Source organism: Alligator mississippiensis, chromosome 3, assembly GCF_030867095.1.
Source record: "Alligator mississippiensis isolate rAllMis1 chromosome 3, rAllMis1, whole genome shotgun sequence".
Taxonomy (NCBI): Eukaryota; Metazoa; Chordata; order Crocodylia; family Alligatoridae; genus Alligator; species Alligator mississippiensis.
In genome coordinates this window covers 120,125,173-120,152,302 of record NC_081826.1, presented here as the reverse complement: position 1 = coordinate 120,152,302, position 27,130 = coordinate 120,125,173, and the positions used below count along the sequence as shown (strand labels likewise).

The 27,130-nt window shown below is 43.9% G+C and overlaps 1 long non-coding RNA gene across 1 annotated transcript; it reads right to left on the bottom strand.

Moving 5' to 3' along the window:
• Positions 1 to 2,740: 2,740 nt before the first annotated feature.
• On the bottom strand, positions 2,741 to 27,002 carry LOC132249362 (uncharacterized). The gene is made up of 3 exons (XR_009460829.1): positions 26,742 to 27,002; positions 12,802 to 12,899; positions 2,741 to 2,931 (listed from the first exon to the last, which is right to left on the bottom strand). It is a non-coding gene; the product is annotated as an uncharacterized LOC132249362 (long non-coding RNA).
• Between the last annotated feature and the right edge of the window lie 128 nt (positions 27,003 to 27,130).

The window sequence follows — 27,130 nt, the reverse complement described above, 5'->3', positions numbered from 1 at the left end:
CCTAAAATATGAAATATTTTACATATTTCATTTAAATTGAATATTATTATGCAAGATGCAGGACTTGGAACAGCAAAGGGATTCATGACACTACTAGAAGAACTTTGTATCCATAAACCAGTTACCAGAGTCCATTCCCCTGTAGTCTGGAGTATTTCTTTAGTAACTAATTAAGTGGCATTTATTGCTCTGAATTCATACACACAATTTCCATTGGCATCGATTAGAGCCAGACAGCATGTAGCCCATAAACTGGATAAGCAAGCCAAGAACAATTCAATACAATTATTATATCTAAAATATTCATCATTTTATTTAACTGTTCCATAACAGAACCTGTGAGAAAAAAAAACAAACAGGATTTCTGTTGCCCATACAATTTGTGAAAGTTACCCCCAAAATTGATATGCATATTAATTCATTGTTATGTATTTATTTTATAGCATTCACACATTACCATCAAGAATAGGACTAATAAGAAAAATCATCATTAATTCATTAATTTCATAGGTATATCTTGTATATTGCCTAAATTGTTTGAACTCTGCAATTTCATTTAAAGAGTGTTTACTACTTACATGAAAACAGTTGATATCAGGAAATAAATCAGATTTTTTAAGGCATTTAGGCACCTGAAACTGCAGACAGATGCTTAGCGGGGGGTTTTAAAGCACCTGGACGCCTAGTTCCTAGTAGTTAGTGGCCCTTGATGCCTTAATTTCTGGTGGATCTCCCAGTGAAGTCAATTAGAACTAATCCCATTCAACTCCTACAGTGAGTTGCTCAGATCCTAACAGGGTCAGGATCTATGCAAATATTGTTGTTATTCTCTTAACAACTTGAATTTATTTGGAAATCCTGCCTGAACTGGACAATCAAAAAGAAGCACATGGGAGACAAAAAAATGGCCTATCCAATTATTAATCATGGTAGAGGCCTACTACCTAGGTTAAAAATTCCCAAGCATTACCTTTACACTAAGTATGATTTTTAGCTTTTATCCTGTTTCTACCAGTCGTCCTTTTCTTGGTACAAAGCCCAAAAGATCTTCAAATAAATAGTAATATCAGTGCTAGTCTTTGATCTCTCCTGCATGGCATTTTGTGTTAATTTCTAAACACTTTTATGGAAGACAAGGGTAAACTGCTCTAAAAGATGTTCAGATGATATGCTTTCTAATCACATTTCCAACAGGCCTATTTTTTCCTATGCATTACACCATACTGGGTAATAAGCACATCACAGAAGCAAAATAAATTAATTAAGGCCCCAACCTGGCAAAGGGCTGAACACCTCCAGGAAGAGGATTAATACCTAGATGGCACCTTCTGGCTATGCCATGTGGGATGGGGAATGGGGGCTCTTACATAAGTGGTCAATTAGTCCAGGAGTTCTGGGAGGCGTACTACCTTAGACAGTAAAAATGTTGTTCTGTATCCTCTCTACCAATGGTATAAAGGGTCTTTTGATTTCACTGGGGAATGAGAACTCTGAGCAATCTGCAGGAAGTTACCTGGAGTCTGAAGAGTCAGGCTATAAACAACCAAGCTTTGATTCAGTGTATAATACAGTACCAGAGTAAAGGTGTGCATGATTTTTAAAACCCTGTTACTGCAAAGATTTAGGCACAACTTAATTTTCTGCACCATGGATGCATCTCCGTGTGCAAGTAATGCACAGGAAATCTTATGTCTCCCATGTGCAATTCATGTGCAGAAAATTCAGGCACATGAAACTGCGCCCCTGCACGCATCTGAACATGTACCTGTTGGGAGCAAATTTGCTCCCAATGGGAACAATTCAGTCCAGGGCTGCTCCTGCCCTGCTCTGCCCCCCCCCCCCCCTTGCAGCAGCCAGGGGGAGCTCCAGACTCCCCCAGGTGCCAGCCCCAGTCTGGCAGGAAACACAGGGGCTGCTCCAGATCTCTTTGGGGTGGGGGGAGCTGTCCTGACTGCGAGGCAGCTGCCTCCGAGCAGTGTAGAGATCAAGACAGGTCCCAATCTCAACATGCCTGAAAGACCTGCCCTGGCTGTGGGGCAGCTGCCTCCCAGCCGCATGGAGATTGGGACCCACCATATGGCTGGGAAGCAGGTGTCCTCAGAGCCAGGACAGGTCTCTCAGCCATGTGGAGACTGGGGCTTAGGGTTAATGGAAGCAAATTGCTCTGGGTCAAAGTCTACACATGGACTTAAGCACATTAGTTAATGCACCATTTTTCTAGTACCATATTGGTACTAGAAATGGCACATTACACTAATTTAATGTATAGTAATTGATGATGCTTTACTGAGCATTATATTAGTCTAACGTGCAACAAAGCATCTCATGTAGACACATCCCCTAAATAGTCCAATTTATAGTCAGACAAATAAGATTTGGTGCTTTATGCAGCCGCAGAAGCTTATTTTGATCCTTCATTATAGAGGGAAATTGTCCCTCACCAGTGTGACCAGGGTGTTGTGAACAATACTGGGATTCCACTGAGCACAGGCAACACCAATTAAATGGATTCTTTTCCATCTGACTGAGCATCAGTGAGCATTGGTGAAGACATTTAAAGGTCCAGCTTAAACATTCTCTTCACTTCACCCACTTTAAGCAGCATCTTCTTGTGCTTATACTGAAATTTGTAGTTTCAGGATGATGGAAGATATTTGATAATATTTAAACAACATCTGTCTGGTTTTGTTTGAAAGTGCTTCTTACAGATTGTTGTCATAAAGTATTCCAAGGGAGAGAATTTATAATATCCAATAGATTTTTACTTATTTTGTCTTGATTCAATAAATGTGATAATAGAATGTTATTCTATCAGTCTGTGTAAAACCTGAGAACTCTGGCTACATTAAACTGGAGCATGACTGAATGTTTTGGTTGTGGTCTTGTTCTTATATCCATCCATCCATTTCTTCTGTAGCTTCTCTTTTCTTCCTGAAAGATACAAAAATATGTTTTAGGAAAATAATTGTATTTAGTAAATGGCATCAGGAATAAGCTTTGTAACAAATTATCAATAAAAATGTAATACAAAAATGGCAATTTTTTATTTATCTACTCAAAAAATTTGATTAAGTCATATTATTTGAGTTACACGTTGAAGTCCAGTTTAATTTGTGTCTCACTGCATATGCCAAGAGCCTGGTCATATATTTCTCTAGATTATATCAGAACTAGATCCTTTCAAGTAGCAGATCCGTCTTACTAAGAAACTTTATAATATGATTTCAAGGAAATCTAAGTTATATTGTTTGTTTGCTTGAACTGTGAATGCAAGACCTAATCCTGCAAAGTATTACTCATGCAAGTATTTTTTTACTTACATATCTTGCACCTTTAAGGATTATGATATTAGAATAAGGGATACATGTATGAGTAAAGATTTACGGGAATGCACCATATTTACTCAAATAGAAGACGCCCATGATTATAAGATGACCTTCCGATAATTAGATTTTGTATACGGAAAAAACAAACATTATTTTCCAGGTACAGAATCTAATTATTGGAGTTTTGCCTTGAATTAATCCCCTTCTCACTGCTATAGCAGGGAAAATAAATCTGGGGGTTCTAGTACCTCTTTGCTCCTCCTCAATTTCCTCCTCTCCCCTGCAACCCCTTCCTCATTTCCTTGTCAGACCCAGTTCTCTCCGAGCACATGGAAGTGAGAAGCAAATTTGAAAAAAATTATCTTGAAATTAAACATGCGGCTATAGCAATTTGCATATAGTACGCAACCACTTAGTGCATCCAGAATTGATTCAAGTTACCTTTTTTTGAAACTGCTGCAAGCACAGGTACTCCACAAACACACTTTTAATCAGCACTTTGATGCCTACTTTTTTATATAGTACAAACTATGCATGATATTAGTCCAAAGCCAACAGGCTTATGATTTGCCATACAGTTCACTGGGCTGCACCTCACCAGAGTTAACAAGATTTCAAGCCATGGTGACCTCACAGCTCAGCACTGCTTAGTATGTGTATGTACTCCATATACACCCCACAAAGGATCCATGTGCTTATTAGGCCCCCACTATGACTGGAACCAGGTGTTTTTGTCATGAGTCCAGGGGTACTCCAAAAATGTATATACAGATGAGGCTCAGGGCAACCTTGTCTAGCTTCATTTCATGGAGGGCAAGACCAAACTAATCATATGTGCCAGGCTGAGAGAGGGGGTGACAGAGGGATTCTGAGTGAACAGCTTGAGGCCCCATTTTGTGATGTTTGCCAGACTTTTAAGGCTGGTGAAGAAACAGGAGTCATTGGAAATGGGAAAGAAAGGCACTGCTTAGCTCTGGGAGTGAAGAGAAAGTTGAGATATATGTAATGATGTGGCTCAACCATGATTTTTAAAAAGAGTCGGTGCTGAGGGTGATTGAGCTTAATGGGTACCACCATATGTCTTATTCAGGTGGGTTGCACTAAACCAATTTTTTTGGTAGGTTCCCATCGTCATCTTATACCTGCCCCTCCAGAAATATAATACATTTCATCCAGTGCACTAAATGCCCTGATGGAAAATATGTAGCAGAAACCAAACAACTGTGTATCAGAATGAACGCATATGGAAAAACTATCAAAGACAAAAATACCGAATTACTTGTGGGTGCACGCTTCTCACAAGATAATCACCCTCTCTCCAATCTCTCAGTTCTAATCCTCAAAGGGAATTTACAAAACACCTTTCATAGACAAGCCTAAGAACTTCACTTCATAAATCTACTGGATACAAAAAATCATGGATTAAATATAGACATTAGATTTTTGGCACATTATAACCTGCCTGGCATCCGATAACCCCAGGTAACCTCTCTAAATTTTATCAACTACATTCTGTCACCAGGTCAACATTCCCCCTTTCTCCCTACCACCTGTCTCATACCTTTTGTGCCCCATGGCCTCTGATCCTCACCACCACATATCTGCATTTTCACAGAACTGCATTTTGCATATTGGCTTCTATTCCATCCAGGAGAACACAAAACAACAGTAGATTCTCCCTATGGAATTCTCACCTGGAATACAGTGTCCAGTTTTGGGCCCCATGCTTCAAGAACGATGTGCACAAATTAGAAGGAGTCCCACAGAGAGCAAAACAAAACTTTAGAGGCCTGGGAAACATGATTTATGGGGATAGGCTGAAAGAACTTGGATTACTTAGTCTAGAGAGGAGTTTAAAAGAGTTTTTAAGAGCAGATTAGACAGACTCTTGCCTGGAATGGTTTAGTCAGAGACAATCTGCCTTACGCTGGGGGCTGGACTAAATGGCTTGATGAACTTCCTTAAAAAAATATGATTCTATGATCCTACCCAGACAGGATAAATTAGCACAGTTGAAGCACTTTGCTAACTACATCCAGTACCTAAGCCAGCTTTGTACAACACAGCATTGTATAGTGTATCTATAGGTATTTAATTTTAAAATCAAATTTACCTCTATCCTACACAAAAAGCTTTCCTCTGTTCTCATCAATTATTACTGGAAGTTGTCATGAGACTGAGAATATGAGAAACATCATGCATTTTATGTTTATAAAGAACATAAATGTTAAAACAGATGAATCCTGAATAATTTCAAACTTCCAGCGCTGTTATTTTTAGCTAGTTGCCTCCCTGTTTCAGTCCCTTTGTTACAGATATATCTGGGCTTTAGTAGGTCACCAGGGAGGTGGATGCACAAGAGTTAGATCCATGGCATTGCCCCCAGGACATATGGAGTGATAGCTTTCAAAACACTCAGCACTGGATGAACTCTACTTCTAATGTTTCCAACAAGAATTTTACTGTTGATTTTAATGGAAGCAGAATTAAGTTAACAGTGAGCCATTTCAAAAATTCCACACAAAAGGCAGCTGCATGTTGTACAGTATTTGGGCCATTTTGAGTTATATGCATCATCCTCCATACCTTATTAACCAACTGCACTATGTTTGGGAGAAATCTGTGTTGGTCTACTGACAGGTTTTAACGTTATTGTAACAGGGAGCCTTCCTGGGGCTGGTCTGCCATTGGTCCACCCACCTGTTTCAGGGTCAGCCACATGCCTCACTTTCCTGCCATGCCTTGTTATTTCTTAATTGATTCTAACTTCGGCAGGAGGCTGCCCATTCTTGCCCCGATGCCAGGGACCACTATCTGTGGCTCTGTTCCTCCCCTACACCGCAGCCCAAGCCTCACAGATGGCATCCAGGTGACAATGCTCCCAGCCTACAGCCAGACCAAGCTGAGCCCTTGCTGTTGGGCCTCAGACACACATACATTCATACTGCCCTCCTCTTATTAGTGCCTTTCACACTCCATCCCCTCTCACAGGGTCTCTCTCATGCATCAACAACTTATACTGCCTTGCTCCCTCTCAGAGTGGGCCCCTTCGGCCATAGGCTGTATCTAGTAAACACCTTGGGTGGCAGACATACCATCTTTTGGGCTTCTCCCACAACCCCCACAGAGGAAGTGGCCAGGCAATTACCCAACCAGGGCCAAGCTTGCCCTGGCCCCTCCCAGGGCAACTCTATATAAACTCACACACACCAGGCTCCCAGCCCTCTGGTTTCCCTCTCATTGGGGCTCCACATCCCTATCCCTTCACTGGGGGCCTACCCTTACTGGGGCTTCACATCTTCCACCCCCTCACTGGGGCTATGGGGCTTCCCTCCCCAATGGGGGCTCATGTAGCCATAGCCACGCCTGGCCTCAATTGCTACCCACAGTGATGTGGGGGCTAGGGGTTATTGAGGCACCTTGACCCACCTTCCACCAGGGTGGTAACTGGTCTGGTATTTTCCTGGAGGCTCCTGCACCACTGGGAGCCCCACCAGCCGACCCACTCCCAGCAAGGGTACACTTTTAGGCCATGCCCAGGACCAAGAGCCTCCTGCTCCTACCTGTAGATGTTCTCATACAGCAGCTCAGTCAGGCAGTGCTTCCTACCTGGCTGCCAGCAGCAAACTGCTCTGTTTATATAGGTGTCCATGGTTCTAAAATAGTCACCATAATCAAGCACCTGCTGGCTGCTTGACTCAGTCCTTGAAGTGGCAGACACCACAGTCATCATTAAAGTGAGCCAGGAAACGAAGCACAGATTTGCTTGAAGCCAGTATGCTATTGGTCAACATTGTGGAGAGATAATAGGCTCTTGGAATTCGTAAAAAAAAAAAAAAAAAAAAGGAAGATTTTCATTTTAATTTTACCAGGCAATCAGGCTAACATTTTGGAAGTTTTCTATATTTTAATATGGTGAGAGTATTACCCAGACAAGCTAAAGTCTTCCACTGCTTATGCAGCTTTTTTTTTTTTTTTTAAATAGGGGCCTTTCCAAATAATTTATCATTTGCTTCCTGAAGAAACAAGAAAAAAGAGGATTTGGAAGATTTTTATGTTTCACATTTGTATTAGTGAATCAGCAAGGAATTATTAAAGGGGGGAAATGCCTTCAGAAAAATATCCAGGTTGTAGCCGTATTGGTCTAGAGGAAAAGGCAATAGTAGAAAAGACTCATAGTAGACCATAGTAGTATCTTTTATTAGACCAGTAAGATTTTTGCAAAAAAATTTCAGACACAAACACCCTTCATCAGGCATTTGAGGGTGTTTTTCTCCAATGCCTAATGAAGGATGTTTGTGCCCAAAAGCTTGAAATTAAAGAATTTTTTTTGCAAAAATCTTGTTAGTCTAATAAAAGATATTATCTCTACTACGAGTCCTGATTGCCTTTTCAGAAAAATATGACATTCATTGCACCCTCCTCCAAAGTGATTTTTGTTACCAAAGCTAAAATTAAACCAAAAAGAGCCTTAACAAAAAAGAAAGCCCCTTAACACTTACCCAAATTTATATTATAATTTAAATCTTTATAAGCATGTAAAGCCACTGGGGGTAAGAGCCTGAAGCTCTGAAATAATAAAGCAAAGCACTGCAAGATGCTATAATTATTTGTTACACAACCCCAGAAACCAGCTTAAGTGATCTTAAGCTCATATCCTTATATATGATGTTTAACTTCACCAGATATTTCATAAGGCTTTTCATACCATAGCCATTCATCATTAAAAGGCAGACCAAAGGCTCATTATTGTCCCCAAGTGACAATCCATGATATTATTTGTGAGACATTTTTGCCTTGACTTAAGTTGCTTTTGGATTAAGCCCTTACTTTTTAAGATTTGGGATTTCTTACCAGGCTTTCAAGAAACAGAAAGGACAAGAGCTGAGTGAACATTGCAGAGGAAAGCAGGTAATACCCTGATTGTTAGAGGCAGCTGAGAATCCACAGCTCCCACTGGTTACATTAGGAGTAGCGGATGCTCAATCCACTGACTTTGAAAGCTAATTATGAATACAAATGATTTTGGGTACCCAGCATTGCAGAAGCTAGCCCATTTGATCAGCTCTTATAGTCCTGTTCTTGGCAGCACTTCTAACTGTTCAATGAAGGTAAGTGATAAAGATATGATTCTATAAATTGATTCTTTTTTTTTTTAAGTTATTTCCCAAATGACAAGCTCTTACTGATTATAGTTCAAGGGAGTGAGTCTGTCACAAGGTTATACAAATACTAGTGGCTGAATCTCACTGTCAGTCTGATCATTTTCCATCAGGGGAAAAAAGAAAAACCTCTGGATGGTAAAGACGGTAGAACAAATAAGGCAATGTTGTTCAGAAGCTGTGGGCAAAGAATGTGCATAGCATTATCCTGTGCATCTCTTTCTTGGATTCTAGGGAAATTTCTGTGCATTAGGAGGATACACACCTGTACAAGGGAAGGGATATAGTTGGAGGATTGATAACAGATGTGATATCACCTGCCAGCATGTGAGGAAATGCAGCATTATATCCTAAATGAGCGTCCCACTGACATCCAATTTGCCCCTATTGTACCGTTTTTTTGTTAAGCCAGGTGTAGGCAGAATGAAGTCATACTGTCTTGATAGGACAGGAGGGCCCAAAAAACAGCCTTTCACTTCTTCCCTAGCTTCCCGACCTCAGCAGTTATGTGGGTTTCCCACTGCTCCCAGGAGTTCTCTATGTTCCTATCACCTCTACAAAGGTTTTTTTCTCCACTTCCTCTACAGAGTTGGCAGATAATGTCTATCTCATCTCTCCTTTCCTTTTCACCCATACCTCTACTAGAGGATGATGAAAATGTTTTGTCCTGAATCACACAGTTTGTTCTCCCATAAGACATAATTTGGCCCTCAGTCTCTTTTCTCTTCTTCTCACTTACGTCAAATGTTGAGACAGGCAGTACTGGGCTGTCTGAAAAATAAGTACTTTTCAAGATAATAATAAGCAAAGATTTTGGGTATTGGGTCTCTGACTATTTGAAACAGAAGGCTGATCTTCTCATTCAAAACATGTTATTGACAAACATTGTGTTCACTCTCCCCAACCATACCCATAGACTATTACACATTTCCTTCATTCTCTTGACTTACGTAGTTTAAGCTAGCTACAGCTTCTTTATTTCATTTCCAAATTAAGTCACTTGCTTTGCTCCTGCTTTTCACTGTCAATAACTTCTATGATTAACTAATTGCTATGGCACGTATGTTAAAAAAAAATCAAGTAAAGACTTGTAGTAGGTGTGCAGATAATCAAGGCAACACTGCAGCCTGCAGGTACCTTTGAAGATAACAGCAATACACCTGGGTATTCTTGAACAGCTTTATCCTGCTCTTCCCATGCACAGTAAAGTATAGTGGAAATATATGAAACCCAGGAAGTTTGTCATTCTAATGTCATTTGACTGTAAAATGATGTGGGATGGATTGACTGGTAAGAGAAAACATGTTATATTATTTAAAATGAAGGATGCAAATACCTCTAGCATGAATAAATAAGTTCTCTTGCTTTTCATTTTGATTTTTAAATGTTTTACATATTATCAGAAGACCCACAGGTCACAAGTAATAAGAATTCATTAAGAGTTGGAGGGGGGACAGCTCTCTTAAAAAAGACAGAGCACATTACAATCAGAGTAAACATGATCTCTAATGGCAGCACTAGTAAAGCTATACTGTCCTCAGTTTATAAACCACATTGCTCTAAGAAGGACAATCAAAGATAAATTCATCACCTGTAACTGAACTAAGAGCTGTTCCTTATTAGTTCTCCAAGAACTTTATGCTATTCAGGCACTGTTACAGGGCCTTAATATTAATATAAATAAATGTGCAGTCAATATACATCTAGTAAATATGAAGTCAACTGCTCAGAACTTTTTAAGTACCATAGGGTCTAATTCTCCCCTCCCTTGTCTTTTGTGTAGTTGTTACACCCTCATTCTGCACAAGTATAAATGAGTAGATAAAGGACCAAGTAGTGGAAAATCAGAGCCCGTAAAAATCTTTTTCTTTTCAATCTTCCCCCCAAAAATAGTTTGGGATTAAATGATGTATGTAAAATTTCAGGTGCATTAGTGGAACATGCTACTGTAGGAAGTGCATATTAGTAAGGTGAAGTTCCCCAGTACTGATACTAGTCCTGTGTACAAATGGTTGGTCCCCATCCCCTTCTATGACAAATTTTGACTTTTCACTAAAATTACTTTTTTTTTCAAGTGGAAATTTGAAAAACTAAATGAATCAGATTTTGTTCAACATTCTTTTGCTGGCCGGGTTTTTTGCGTCCTCCTGACATTTTCTTCTAGAGTAAAACAAAGATTTTTTTTGTTTGATAGATTAATTGTTTTTGGTCTAATCAAGTGACTAATTTTAATTTGGAGGGAAAAACATTATATAAATTTTAAGCTATGGCTAGTTCCAAACTTCCCCAGCTGACTAAACCCACACTTTGGAGCACTGTAGTTCCTAGCCAAATCCCCTTTTCACCCACCTCTTTTATGGTCTTTCTATGGGGCTATGAAAGGGGAATGCAGAGCCAGTCCACTGCACCAAAAGCATGTTGTGCACTCTTCCTTCTGCTACTGTGTTCCATCTACAGACAATAGAGCATGGTTGTCCAGTAATGCAGCTCGTTGGATTCCCTTGGTCAGTGGGCTACCCAGGCTACTGTGGCAAACACGTGACATTTCTTTCCATAGTCTGTGCAATCTGAAGATGATACTCTGACCGTTATCTGATATACGTTCCATTTTTGCAACGTTTCCCATATTCCCTTCCAGAGAAGGCATAGCAGAAATGGTGTAACCATCTAGCATTGCTATGCAAACTTTGAAGCACTGTGATACTTGGTCACAAGTGTACGCAGGGGAAATGGAATCCAGTCATCTTGTGTGAACGTGGGTTTCTCAATATCTCAGTTGTTAAAACACCCAGCCAGAGTTCTCTGGATTTTTACACATCACAAACAAATATTCAACTTTCAAAAACACCTGGAACTTTCAGAGTCTTGAAAACTGAGCGACTGAATTCCAAAAAGTGCCTCAAATTTACCCCCTCGGAATATTTTCCAGATGTGTATCATTAAGGAGGGTTGGTATCACTCCCCATAAAACATCTATTTCCCAGATTCTTTCCTATGTATAATGTTTTAGCAACAAACTATAAACAAGACTGTAACATGTGGAGTTTCTAATGTTATCTTGATGATAAACGGGCAAGGAAACGCACCAAAAATATTATATATTCAGGCTGTTATATTGTATTTTTAAAAGGGAACAGGAGCCAAAGTTAGGTTTGATTTTGATTACATATTCAGTATATTACAAGTTTTAGAAGAGTGCAAAGCAGGTCTTTTTTTTAATTTGTTTTAAAGGTTAAGAATAGTTCTATTGAGTAGATCATTCCTTTCACTCTCAGCTCTTAGTGCTTAGTCCAAAGCACTGGTCCATTGACCTCAATGGAAAGTTTCCATAATGATGAATAAATTGGACTATATTATTAAATGTACATGTTTATTGAGAGAACAGGGGGGAAGATCATGGTCATAAAACCAAGTAAATTATTGCAGCAGAGTTACACTGGTATATACTGGTATAATGAAATGCTGAATCAGGCCCAGGCAGTGCTGTGTATATGTAGAAGAAAACATAAAAACTATCTCAGAGTACTTCTGTGGATTTTTCAGTACTGTAGTATGTCAGGTCAGATCAAAAGTAACCCTTTCCCATGGAATAGCCTCACCTCACCGGAGTATAGAACTAATAGTCATTCAAACGTAAGGAACATGACTGCAAACAAGAACTACTCCTGTCCCACTAAAGTCAATGACAAAAGTGGTATCAATTTCAATGGCAGCAGAAATGGGCCACTGTATTTGTAACATTACAGTAGTACTGAGAAGCATCAGCTATAATAGTGTTAAATGATGTAGAGATAGTTTCTCCCCAGAAAAGGTTGCAGTCTAAACAAAATATAGATAACAGAGACAAGCAAGTGCTGTGTTCTCCATTATACACAAAAGAAAATGAGGTCTGGACTGATGCAGTGACTTGCCCAGGTCACATAGGAAATCAGTCTAAGAGGAAGCTCTCAGCCTTGTTGTAAAGGCCACTTATAAATGATTCTTATTAAAAGACATCTCTTTTTGAACTACACCTTTTTACTACAGATCTTCCCAAGAATAAGAGAAGAGGCTAGAACCATCTGTATCTTGTCTCCTTAAGAATGTGAATGAGTCCTGCATTGTCCTGTAATATCCACATGGAGGGGAAGGGAAGAAAAAGAAACAGAAATAGCAGCATTGTGTGCAATTTTTAGTGCGTAGCCCAGGTTCACAGAGCAGTCGGTAAACAATCTTTTTAGCCACATTTAGGGAGAGGCACCATTTTAGGAAATCCAAACAACCTGTTAGCCCACTGACCTCTAGATAACCTATTCAATAACAATGAAACTTACATTATGCTGAAAAAAACAAGCAAAAAAAGATACTGCTTTGCCATAGGAACTGGGCCAATCAAAACTCTCTCGTCACTTTTGGTGTTCACTTGATGAGCCTGTAAAAGAAAAAGAAAATCAGCTCTGATTAGAGAAAGCTTTTAGTTCAGCTCAGATTCTGTCAAGGCTTTGACAAAGAGATTCATCATGGGCTTTGCTGCAGCATGGGGGGCCAGGTGCTGTCAAAGGTGGGTATTGTCTACTTTTCCCTTCAGAATCTAGGTACTCTGGTGTTTCTAAGGAACAGTTGAAATGTAATTGTACAAGAATGTAGCTTCCAAAATATACATCTTGGTTAAAACGATGTGAACATGGAGTTTGTAGGGTAGCTTTTTTGTTGTAGATGCGCAGAGCTGTGGCTTCAGTAATTCAGCTAAGGGGAAATCCTGGAATGTATGGACATGAATCAAACGGTCTTTAAAACAGAGATAAAAGTGAAAGCGAAGTAGGGGAGGGAGTTGAGTAGCTACTCATGAATTCTACATCCATAATTAACTGACTAAAAATATCCAAAAGACTTAAGAAAGCAGGATAAAACAGTTAATATTGGTAAGTACACTTAATTCAGTATACAGTGAGAACCACACCGTAAATATAAAGAAAGTCCTTCCTTGCCGGATGAAAGAACAGATCACATACCATGGGTCAGATCCTGTTAATACTTTCAAATAGACATATTTGAAAACATTTTTAAAAAGAGGCTGAGCTATGAGGTGTTTAAGTTTAATGGGACCTAAGCAAACACTAAAATGCCTTTTTGTATGATGATGATGATAATAACAATAACTATTATCACTTAGGTGTTGTGCAGCACTTTTCACCTCTAGATAGAGGACTTGCCCAGAGTCAACCAGCAATACAGTGCTGGAGCTGGAATTAGAATATATGTCCTTGTTTTCCTGAACTAAAGTATTTCTGGATGCTGAAAATAGCCTTCTTGAACCAAACGGGGCAATATAAAACAGTAAGCACTATATCAAATTGTGAGTGTTTTTATGTTCAGGACATGGGTTTTCTGCTAGGCACTACATAGGAAATACACGTTAACATATAAGGAAAGCACTTCTAGATTTGCAACAGATTTGTGTAATGAGTATTAAAACATTGCTGATATGCAGACAAGGTAAGAGGAATAGTTCATTACAGGTTTATACTTGCATCATTTCTCTGTTTTAGAAATCCTTCCTGACCAGGTTTTTTTTTAGTTTCATTCCATTTAGCTTCCATTTCACCTTCATTACACACATCATTTGGATAAGTAGAAGCAACAAACATCCACCATTGGCCACATAGGAATAAGTGAAATCCTCAGTGCAGTGATATGGAAGTAAGAGAGCTTGGTTTTTATTCTTTATCACCCTTGTAGATTTGTCCTGCAAGCCCAGATGTAAAAACCACCTTGTAACAATAGTTAATTTCCAATATGTCTGCAGCAAAACACATTTTCTGTGTAATCTGACTGTATCAAGTTCTTATTCTCTAAAGAATGCATAACTTGGAACGGGAAGAAAGAAGAAACATGGAACATGAGGGAAACTCAAAGGAACATTTTATTGTAACATTTATAATAGCAAGTTGGGGGGGAGTTGTTTAGCCTCAAGGTATACTTGCTAATAAAAACTCTGGCAAACCTGCTGTGTATAAGTGCCCTGGCCTATGATGTCAGGATTCATTATGCACACAGGGGCCATTTACAGCCTTGTAAATTTGTAGACAAGGAAATTGTTGCTGAAATATAGTTTCAAAAGTTTAAATGTAATCATTCTGCTGATGGGTACACGTCAGCTCTTTAACAGATTCTTTTAAAAGGTTTCATGCAAATTGAAAAATCATATGGTATAAGTTGTAAACATCTCCCCACATTTCTTGATGCACATGTGCCTAGAATGATATACACAAACAGGGCCAAACCTTGAGGTCCTTACTTTATTTTTATTCAGCTGGCATTAAGTGCATGCATAAAAACTTGCAAGATCAGGCTTTAAGCCAGGGTCTCAGAATGTGGCCAGAACAATATATGTGGGTGGGTGGAAAATTATGTACACTTTTCTGTTTCTCAAAATCATGAGCTCTGGAACAGCAGCAGGCTAACTGGAACACCAGTGTCATAGTGTTAGTGTTTATGGAAGCAAGCAACAGAAATCTGATCCAGCTCCCACTGATGATTTTGCCATTGCCTGAAGCGGGAGAGAGATGACTACTTAGATAACAGCTCTTCAGAACTGGTCAGAAATACTGTGTATGTCTCTTTCACTGAAAAATATTTTCAGTGAAAAATTTCCAAAACATGACATAGTTTCATTTTCCTGGAAAGTCGTTTTTTTCTAATTAAGAAAAGAAATGAAAAAAATATTTTTACATCCTGCACATATATTCCACATTTATCCACTGGAAAAGAGAAGGGAAGGTTAGAAAAAAGAAAGAGGAAAGAAAAAGCCCAAATGGTTTCAACTTTCAAAAACTAAAAAGATATTCATTCAAAAAACAGAAAACTCAAACTAAAGCAAATAGTTTCTGCAAACTTGTTAATTTCAGACACAGTCATTTTTCACTGAAGAAAATAATTTAAACTGATTCTACAATATGTGCTCAGATACATAGAACCCAGTCCTTCTGCCAATGACATCAAGAACAAAGCTCCTCCTACTAACTTTAATGAGTCAGGATCAGGCCTACCATGCTTTCAAGTTAAATAGCCATTGCAGTCCACACAAATAAGATTAACCCACTGAAACACTGAAAACATTATAAACACTGAAAGATTAACACTATAAACACTAAAAGATTAACACTGAAAATATAATAAATTACTTTATGCACCATATCATTCAATGGCCCTGTGCCGCTTTGCTCTTCAACATTATGGCTGCAGTGCCAGTAATTTTTTCACCCTTCCAATGAGCCCTTATAGCCAGGTGTTGTTTGTTATTTATACTACAGTAGCTGGAAATTACTTCAATGCATAAATATGTAAGTATATTCTTTGGAGGAAGAGTCATTCGTACAATTCACCAATACCAACATTTCCCTCTAAATTATTTTTTTAAATATTCTTCCTTCTAACCATCCAAATTATATCCTTGCTAGAACCAAGCTTACTTGTCAAGCATTCCATTCAAATGTATTTTTAATGTAAAAATATCAAGGATATGTGCCTGCCTGTGAGAGAAAGAGAAAAGCTGAGCTGTCAACTACTTTAAACTCAACCCAAAAACCTAACAACATAGCCAATCAGACTCCATCCCATTGTGGTTTCTTAGGTAACCAACTCATGGCCACAGAAATGGACTGCACCCAATGGCAACAGACCAAAATCAACTGCAGCATTTCCACTTTTTTCAATGCTTCTGCATTGTTAAACTATGACAAGAGATATTGCTACAGATTAATACCATCATGTAAACAATGTGCAAAATGGAGTAAGGTCCCATGGTCCTTTGAGGTATGATTTTGCTTCCTAGGGCCACTTTACTAGGTCATCAGTGATGTTTCCTTTGATTTCAATAGGATAGGCCCAATTCGTGTATGCCAGACTTACGCTAATGTTTCTTCATTGATGAGTTATTCCTTGTTTAGCCATTAGCCAAGTATAAATGAGAATCAAGGCTACGAGGATGAGAAATTGTCTTTTTATTCTCACCAGTAGGATTTGCTTTAAGGTTTTGATTTGTGTTTTAGATTTAGAATTAACATTAGTGCCTCTTCTCAGAATTCTTTTTTAATCCTCCCCATAAACATCTGAGTCATTCCATTCTTTCCAGTCTTTTCCTTCTCTCCTCCCCCTTGCCCCCTCTAAATATAGACAGAGTTAGCAGATAGCTCATCAAGTGTTCAGTCTCCTTAGGGATGTTCAGCCAACCACAGATCATGCATGCAAACATCAAACTAGGACTTGTTCCTAACATTACTACCACCATTGCACATTTCAGAAGTCCAAAGGCCAGTTCTGCATAAATGAGGTGAATGACCATCCGTCTCAGTCTCAGATCCCTCTAACTCTCATTGGTTTCAAACCTCTCTGATTCAATGTGTATAAAGTTAGTTTGCCATGTCCATCCCTTCTGCATATATCCCTTCTTCCAGCCTTCATATATACAATACAGTATCCAAGCAAATCAAGCATATGCACTCTTATTCCCAACACTCATAATATAAACACAGGTATATAAGACTTTCCTCACATCTAACCAGCATTTTCAAAACAGATTGGCTCAAATTTCTTCTCCATAGCTCTCAGCTTACTGTGACCCAGATGTGTGACACCAGCGTACAAGACACAGTACAACTCCTATGGAAATCAAAGAAAAGGCTCCTGTGGACTCCTACTGGCTTTGGATCAAGCATTAAATGAGGCACAAAAGGAAAATAATGTGGTAAGAAACGTAATAACCTGTGGAACTAATGTATTTAATACCTAACTATGTAGTTATGTTATTTTCTATATGATTATTGGGATATTTTCCCATTTGGGATATTCACTATTTACATGGGGCCTGATCCCAGGAAGTATTTATCAAGTCAGAAAATGAAAACACACTGTGCATGGCTGGGCCCAATGTCGAGTAGGAAATAACATCAGAATATGGAACTCTGCCTTTTCTTTTGGCAGCACCAAACCAATTGCATTTCTTCTGATCCATACTTCTGTTTGATGTGCCTATTTTTCCATTCCACCAAATCACCTCCCTAGTCGACATATCCACCAAGTAGCTAAAATGCCTTTGGAGGTTCTTGTTCCACACTTGCCATCACATCCCTTTAGTGCTCAATGGATCCCTTAGCAGATGGTGTCCTATCTCAGGCTCCTGACAACTACATGTCTTGCAGCCTGAAAACCCAGCCAGTGCGCAGCATGATGTGCCCTTATCATACAGGCAAGGATTTCTTAGGGTGATCTCTTTAATTGGACCCTCAGTGTAACTGGGGCAAAGTTACACAAGCTTTCAACTGTAAGACTATAGACCTGAGGAAGGATGTCCTACGTTCGAAAGCTTTGCCCCAGCTACATAGTTAGTCCAATAAAAGAGATCAGCCTAAGAAATCCTTGCCTGTCAAATAATTTCTGGGCCATCAGGGCTCCCCTATCACAGGCACAGAGCATCTACTTTTTGATTCTGCTCCTGCTTCCCTCCATGGAAGCGTTGCCATTGATTTCAGCGGGGGTGGATCCCAGGAAAGCAGCTATTATAGCCTTCAGCTGGATTCGCAAAAAAACAGGGTACCTGGGCAGAGCCACAAAGGCTATAAGTATCCAAATAGGAAGAAAGTTCATTGCATGCCTAATATGTAAAAAGTAGAATGCTGTTCAAACTTGCTGTGCTTTGTGTCAGCGTTTAGTGCGGGGAAAAGAGTCATATTTCATTCCTAACCAAAACAAGGGAGAAATGTTATTTGCGTGCATTAATATATGCAAGTATTAATATATGCATTTATTTATGCGGTGTATCTGCCCCTGCCCCCCTTCCCAGCCAACCCTCAGGGCGGCTTACAGCAGGAGAAACAAACGTAAAGGAGTAATTAAGATAAATGCAAAGACGTAAAATTAAATAGATAAATCGATTGATAGACCCCCTTCCCCACCCCCACCCCCACCCCCAAAAGATCCGGCTATGTTATTTGTAGCGTTGTCATTATTGGTGCTGCGGGGCATTGCAAGCGTTGCAGGCGTGTGAACGTGATCGTTTGTGTCATCCAAAGAGATCCCGTGCGGTTAATGTCAAATCCGGGTTCCCACGTGGCTTTCCGAGGGAGGAGATGGAAACTTCCCTGATCGCTTTCTGCTGGCGTTTCTTCGCCTTCACCCGCTTTCGCTCGGTCCGCGGCCAGCAGCAGCATCTCGTGTGCCCCGGGACAGATGGCATTGCTGCTTACTCCGGAGAGAAACATAATAGTAGCCCTCTGCCCCCAAATAGTCCCAATAGTACCCCCACCTCCCCCAAAGGAAATCTAGGGAAGTGATTGGGATCTGCCAAATAAATAGGGAAAACCTTTCGATGCCCTTCACATTGTGAATGTGTGAATGTGCCAGTGTGTCGGCAGGGTGAAAGGTGCCTCTCCCCGGTGGGTGGAAACAGCCCGGGCAGTCTGATCTGCAAACATCGGATGATCAGCACCAGGCACCCGCCGCGGTGTGGAGAGAGCTGGGGTTCCCCCTCTCACCCCGGGAAAGGCAAGGCACATAGCTCGCCTCCCTGATTTATTCCGCTCTCCCAACATCTGCAGCTGGAAGAAAGCTTGGGTGGGTGACTCGCCCTCGAAAGTAGAGCACAGCCAAATGAGTGCTCTGCCTGGCCCACTCCTGTGTTTTCCTCCTACCTGGGATTGAGAGCACAGAGGGATCCCTTTCGGGCAAGAAGCCCCTGGAGATCTTATGCATGCCACGCGCGACAAGGGCTTTATTTGCCACGTCTGTCTGCACCCCTATCACTCGCCTAATGCATCTCCCTTCAGTCCGAGCAATACAGCTGGCCTCGGATAAAACCTGAGCGCGTCACGTACGTGTGATGCCCACTCCTCCGGTTAAAATAGCCCTGTAGGGTGGGTCTTTATAGTACGACGCCTTGGAAGCAGCTCTGATGGGCATCTGGAGGGATGTTTCAGCCGAGCCATCAGTGCCGATTGTTACATTATAAGTGTTAGCAGATGAGCTGCGGCGCTCCTCTATTTCACCGCAGCTCCTGGCTGATCAGCTCAGCTCCAGCCTCCACCCAGCAGGAAAGGTCGGTCCTGTCTGAGAGAGGACCTTCCAGCCGTGGTAAGAAGCAAGACTGAACGTGATCAGAGATCAGGACGTACAAGCCAAAGCAGTGGGCCCTGGGAACCGATTCTTATTTCCCCGCTTCCAGTTGGATCCAAGGGAAAACTTTGCAACTGAGCAGCTCTCGGAGGACGCGTGTCTATTTCAGCCTAACGAAAACTACCCAGGAGCCTTTCCACAGAGCGTGGGACCGCCACAGCAGAAAAATGGCATCGACTCGTACCTCCCAAGATCTCCAAATAAAAAAAACCCAAATGGATGAAGTAGAGCTGGGCTGAAGAACGCCTTATGATGAACTGGGGATCTTGGAAGGAGCTCTTTCCCACTCCCTGAACAACAACAGCAAATCTGCCACGCTGAAGGGGAGGAAAATGGGTATTCAGCAGGGTGGTTCTCGGCTTTTTTGACGCTCCAGGAGCCCCTCGTTAGACTCAAGGCAATTTGAGTTGGTTTAATAAAAGATATCAGGTTTACCCAAAGAGCCTTGCCTGCCAGCGTCCTCAGACCAACACTGCTACAACCTACACCCCCGCTAGACTCAAGGCATCCCTCGAAAAATGCCAGCTCTTAACTTTCACTCTTTTTTTTTTTGACCACAGAAAAACAATACGAGGAATTCTTCTGCTGCAAAGAACTCAGAAAGCCTACAACAGGTCGGGATGCTTTTGACACTGGATTCCTGTTTGAAACCTCTGAGTTTATCTGGCCGCTCATGTGTGCACGCCCAACAGTGCTACCTTTGTAGGCGACCTTGGACGGATCTCAAAGCACTCCAGGGTGCTGCAGCTCCCTGTCCATCACTGGCTTTGAGTTTGAGTCGCTTTTCAAACCGTGCACCATAAATGCAAGCCGGGAAAGCAAAAGAAAAGCAGGAAAGAAACATTGTGCTAAAACTCTTACCCCTTCCTCTTGATAGCCTACGGAAGCTGAAGCGTCTTCAAACGGGCTTGGAGGGAGATGTGTGAAATATACAGGTGTGTTTCTAGTGCTCCCAGCCTTCACAAACACACACAGACACACAGAAACATGCCAACACATTAGGAATATGGGATGCTGCTAGCTACACCCACAGAGCTCCAGGCACGAGAGGACTTTGCAAAGGTTTGGGCACTGCGCTAAGCCAGCAAACAGGCTTTTGATTTGCAGCAGTGCTCGCCCTCCTTGGCATCTTCCCCCTGCTTGCGGGGCACATGTAGAATTGCCATATATAAATATGAGGTATATATTTGTATATATGTGGGGAGGCAGATAATAGACAGAGATAGATATCTAGACAGACAGATATGAGGCATGTAGATAAAGAAAGATGAGGCACATATAGATAGATAGATAGATAGATAGATAGATAGATAGATAGATAGATAGATAGATAGATCTACATTGTTTCACATCAAGGAATATACACATTCTTTCTCAGGTCTCTGATTTTATATATAGTATATAAAATATTCCATATATAGTATAGCGTTTTATAGTATATAAAAATATATAAGTATGTCATATATTCTGTTATACATAACGTGTTTATATAAACATATCGATATCGATATCAATACAGATATCATATCAGAGACCTGAGGAAGAACGTCTTACAATCGAAAGCTTATCTAACTTTACCCCAACTACATAGTTAGTCCAATAAAAGAGAATCCTAACAAGTCCTTGTCTCTTGCATAATTTCTGGACCATCAAGGCTACAACATCACTTTTATACTGCCCTATATAAGAGGATACACACACACACACGCACACACACAGATATATAGATAGATATAGATAGATATCTATAGATACTGTCTATAGATGGATATCTATATATAGATAGATATCTATATCTATAGATATATGTCTAGATAGAGATATATATCTGTCTGTCTGATACATAGCATATCAAAATGTGTGGAGCAAACGACTGCAACATGAGGCTCCTCCAAAGCTACCTTGAAAATAACTCACTTATTCTTAATTGAAAAAAAAAATCTCTGTGCCAACTCTTGAGATCTCGGTGCCACTGTGGATCCCAAGGGGAACTTTACATCAGAGGGAGCATATGCTCTCTCTGACCTGCAAGCAGGAGCTGACGCCAGGTGATGTCTACGAGATCTCGGGCAGTGGAACAATCCCCTATGTCCCTTGCATTGGCTGAGGCAGAAGCTAAAGCCACGCGGAAAGTCAAAAGCCATGGTGCAAGGAACCCTGTTGCAAGCAAACGTGTTTAAAAGGGACGTGGGACAGGCGGGCAGCCCCAGCCAGTGCAGCACCCTCCGGCCCTGGCGCCCTGTGCCAGGAGCTCCCGACAGGTGCTGGCGGCGGGAGCTGTGGCCGCATTGCCGAGAGCCTGGCGCCACCCAGCGGCGGCTGCTGGGGCAAGAGCGGGGAGGGATCTGGCCTCGGGGCGCCACCCCTCTCCATTGTCAGGCTGCAGTGAGGACCCCCCCGCCCGGCCCGTGGGTGCGCCACACAACAGCCAAGCGGAGCCAGGGGCTAATCCCCTGGGCAGCCCCTGTCTGAGAACTGCTGGGGTCAGGCTCCCCATCTCTATGCATAAGACTGAGAGCAGCCCCCAGCAGTGGAGCTTGCCTGCCCGTGAATGGGTGCGGGGGATATATGCCCTTTAGGCTGGGATCAGCTCTGCCCCTGCCCCTGCCCCTGCCCCTCCCCACGCTGCCGCCCCTGCAGGGAAAGAAGCTCAGCTGGGAGCATGCATGAAAAAGCACGGAGCTGTTCCAGCACTCAGCTCAGCCAGGGCCAAAAGCAGCAGGCACTGCCTCTTTAGAAGCAGCTCTTTCTTTATCTTTTTTCGTTCTTTCTTTGCTCTCAGGCGGGACACCCTGCTGGACCAGGCTGGGCATCCCGTGCCCCCTCTGCCAGGGCCACACGGGTTTCGGTGGCGCAGCTCAGGGCGCGCTGCTCTGTTCCCAGCCCAGGCTGCCGCTTCCAGGCCGGGAAGAGCCTCCCCTCCGGAGCAGAAGTGCATGCAGCCCGCTGCCTCCTCTCCGCCCTGCCATCACGCAGCATTGTTGTGCCTGTGCTCGACTCCGCGCCTGTCACGTTTTATTTACCCGACAAAGGATGCTCGCAGACAAAAGAATCCTTTTTTTTTTTTTTCCTTACGTCAAAGCTGTTTTATATTTTTGGAAGGCTTGTGCTTCCTTTAAAGAGGTGACCTATATCCTGACCGCAGCAGGGGGTTTATTTTGATGCCCCGGGAAGTTCAGATCACAGAGTTGGAGAGGGAGAGGGGGGGGGGGGAGAAAAATCCTTTGCAGTGTCATCAAGCAAGATCTCCCTAAACAATGGACGAAAGTAGTTAAAATAAAACAAAACAAAATGTCCCAAGTGATCCCCGCACAGAAGAAGACAATATAGGGGGGTTTGATCCAGAGCTGTGGGCAGGCGGGAGGGCACGATGCAGGGTGTGTGCATGAGGCTGCTGTGTTGCAGGCGGATCGCGGGCATCGGGAGAAGCCTGGAGGCAGGACTGTGAGTCTCCTACCAGCTCGCGGAAGCAGAGGCGACGCAGCTGCCTCCCCGGGGGTGGAAATACGAAGGCACAAGGCGCCGGGACATCCCAGGAGCCAGCTCCCTGAGTCAACCACGTCTCTGTACCCCGTCCGGGGTCTCCTGCCCAGGCTGTGCCCCCTGGAGATGCCCCCACTCCCGCAGCAGGGAGAGTTTAAAGCGTGCCCATGCCTTCCCCAACTGCTCTGGCTGCAGGCACCGCAGAGACTTCAGCCTCGCGTTTCTCAAGGAAAAGGCAGAGGCCGAAGCGGGTTCACGGGAGGGAGGCAGCCTCGCTGGGTTGGCGGGGTGGCTTTCCGGGGAGCTGCGGGATGGGATCCCCCCTGAGCACATTGCACAGACTGGTGCATGGGCAGGAGAAACGTTTCAAGGGGTGCGTGCTGGGGCGGGGAGCAGGGGGAGCGTGGGACTGCCCTGGACATGGATGTCCATGGATGCCCTCGTGGGACTGCCCTGGGCATGGATGCCCGTGGATGCCCCGTGGCCCCCTGCACCCACCGAGAGGCGAGCTACATGGGAATCGGTAGGAGCGGGGCCTGAGCGCGGTCCTGCGTGGCCTCCTCCCCCCTCTTCCTCCCGTCGCGGCCTGATTTCAGGCTGCCCCACAAGTCACCCGCGAGCTGCAGCCCCTCTGCTTGGCACCGCTGGGCAGCGCGGGGCGGCTCCTCCTGCCACAGACGTCCTGGCCCTCCCTGCGGGGACCAACAGCCCTCGGGAGAAGATGCATCTGGCGCACTCTATCCATCCGGCTCAGGCGGGGAAATGCTTCTCCTAAACCCCAGTCTGCTCTGCCCAGCGGCCTTCAGAGCAAACTGATAAGGATCGGGGCCTTTAAAAGCCAGGCGCCCTTCCTGCGGGGTGAGGCAGGCCTGTAGGTGTCCTGGTGTGTGCTGCCCTCCCCGCCCCCGGGACACACGTTGGCACGCCAGGACCACGGACTTCTCTCCCACGGCCCTTCCGGGCCGGCCTGGCTGAGCCGCGCTGCCCAGAGGCCAGATGTCAGGAAGCCCCTACCACGGGAGAGTCAGACCCCAGATCCCCGAAGATCAGCTGGCTCGGGGCAGTGAAACGCTCCGGGCCAGCCGGGCACGGCGCAGAGCCAAGCCAAACAAACGGATGGCCCAGGTCCGAGCAGTGTGCGGGATCAGTCCACAGGATACAGAAGAGAGACAGAAGGGTCTGGGCTTGGTCCTAACTCCTTCCACTCCCTTTCTTTCCTCACTGGGGTTTTCCCTTCAGGCCCTGACTACTGGCTCATAGGTTTGGCTTCAGAAGGCAGCCCCTGCCCTTACTGCAGACACCAATCCACCCAGATGCCCCCTTCCCCATGCAGACCTCGATCCATCCAGATCCCCACTTCCCCATGCAGACCGATCCTCCCTTCCCCATGCACCAGTCCATCCAGATCCCCCCTTCCCCATGCGGACTTAGATACATCATGAAAGGCACCCTGAAACGGGCAGTGAAAGGAAAGTCCTCCGGGGCCTAAGGAAGCGGCCTTTTACAACGCTGGAGGGATTTGTTTTAAGTTTCAGCCTCGGATTTAATTGAAAAAAGGCTTCTCATCCGCAGGACCTCAGAGCAGAGTAGGAGGGAGGGAGAGACTGAAGCCTGCGTTGGAAAAAGGAGGGCTGGGAGATAGCAGTAAACATTTATCTTTCCTATTTGTCTCCCATTTTCTTCACTGGTTTAGTCTAGGCTTTCATTTCGCCGGAGAAGCAGGAGGGCCACAGTGTTATGCATGAAACTGAAACCGCAATAATGAAGAGATTTCCTAGAATAAAAACGATGATTATAGAACAACATCTGAGCACCCAAATCTGCCAAAAGTTTAATTTCCGTATACTATGGTAAAGCAAACCAGTTGTGTTCCGAAGCGGGGATCAGCAGAGAAACTGATACACCAATCAAAATAAACCAACCAGCCAATGTCGACTCTCAGGCACTTCAAATTCATGCAACCCCTACCCTCCATACCCCCCCCCCCCCGCCAAAAAAAAAAAAAAAAAAGCAAAGTCTTTTTTAAACTTTCAGTACCTTGTCTCTGAGGCAGGATTTGGGTGGCTAGAAAATAAAAAGGCCAGAGAGGCTCAGAAGCGAAGACCACCACTGCTGTTGCTAAAGTTCCCCAGATCTTTTAAATTCGTTTCTGATCCTATGCCTGGCTTCTTCAAGGAGCTGTTGAAACTAAGCGTTTGCCCAGGAAAAGCACATTCCTGTTCAGGTAGAAGGAATCTGATGTAATCTATTAGCCCTTATCGCCTGTGTATAGACTAGAGATGAATGCACAGCACAGCTGGATCGAAGGGAGGGAGGGAGGAGGGGGGCAGTATTTTGATTTATTTGAAACATTTCTTTCCAAGTTGCTTTGAATGGAATGACATGTGCTTCTCCCGAGAGTAACAGGCTCTCCGGAGAGTCACCTGCAGTGAAGCCCTCCCTAACACACACCACCACGTCCCAGCTACAACCAGGTATCAGCAGGTTGGAATCGTTCAAGATAAACTCATGGCCTTTTACTCAGTGTCTGTGATCTTACAGCAGTTTGTGGAAATGTGTTTTTGGTTTGTTTGGGGGTTTTTTTTCGGGGTCGGGTGGGGTGGGGATGAGGGAAGGATGCTCCCATTTAAGCAGTGGTCAAGCAGTTCAGGAGACAGAGAGAAAAAATCACCCGCTGATTGGGGAAAAAATAAAACGGGGTCATTTCTATTCTCTGCAGAGGCAATTCCAACAATGCGTCTCCGATGGGGCTGTGGGAAGCCCTTTAGCCGATGCCCCACGAAAGATCAACACGAGGCTATTGACAGAGCGAGTGTGTTTTTCTATTAAAATGTGTAGTAAACATTGTGGGGCTTTGTGGTGTTTTCTTAGCTGATTCTCAGGTACAATCAGGCCATTTTCGGACACATTCCCATGTATGTGGCAGTGGGGATCTGGAGGAAGCTGTCGACGCCTGTTCAGTTAATTTAGGTTTTCTTTGTCTAATTACTGTGGAGCTTAGGGAAAAGGAGCCGGGCTCAGGGCAGTAAACTGACACTTGGGCTCTGTGTGTGGTATCCAGGCAGAGTTTGATGGAAAAAGCCTGCTTCCACTCAAGCGCAGGTCACTGTCTGAGACCAGCCCCCGCCCCCACCCCTGCCTATACCCACCAGGCGCTCAGCCGGTTGACAGACAGGGATATGGCCCAGGCCTTGCTCTGCTCCAGCATCTTTCCCCTGCTGCTCCCAACCATTTATATATATATAGAGAGAGAGAGAGAGAGAGAGAGAGATCTATATAGATATAGATATAGATACAGATATGGGTGGGAGGCTGCTTTTAGTGACCGGGATTCCTTCCGTGTAACCCAATCACTTTGAGCCTGAGGTTCAACCGAAAGGATTTCTCTTGGGGGGCGGAGGGGGTCATATTGTTGGCAGGGTCTCTGGAGGTGGGCAGGGTCTCCCTATGCGGACTTCCCTGGAGCACAGCTGGTGGCCAGCGTAGCCGGGAGGCTGCCGGGTGCTTGGGCAGCCACAGAGCCCCATCCCACCCCACCCCCTTCTGCCTGTGGCGAACTCCCTGCATCACTGCCCTGCCAGAGAGAGAGAGAGAGGGAGAGGGAGAGAGATCGGCACTTTACCTCTGGAGCTTGGCACACGAGCGCTGGGGCTGGGGCTTGTCTGGGGGCGGCTGATGGATGGTGTAATTGCGTGTCTACGAGCGGGCAGCCCCTCCTGCCAGCTGCAAAGGGGCTGGGCTCTCTCCCTCCGCCGCCGCCGCTGCTACTAGGGGGCTGGTTTCGTGCTGGGGACCGGGGGGCAGGGAGAGGCTGCGGGTGGGGTGGGGGGAGCGCGACGGCAGGGAGCCGCTGAGCGGTGGCCGCGCTCCTGGCTCTCGCACTTGGGCGGCGGGATGGGCACGAGGCGGGGGCGGGAGCAGCGCTGAGCCGCCCCCTCCCAGGCCGGGGCGGGAGAGGCGCGGGGGGAGCTCGGAGCCGGGCGGGAAGGAGGCAGCGTTGCGCAAGGGGCC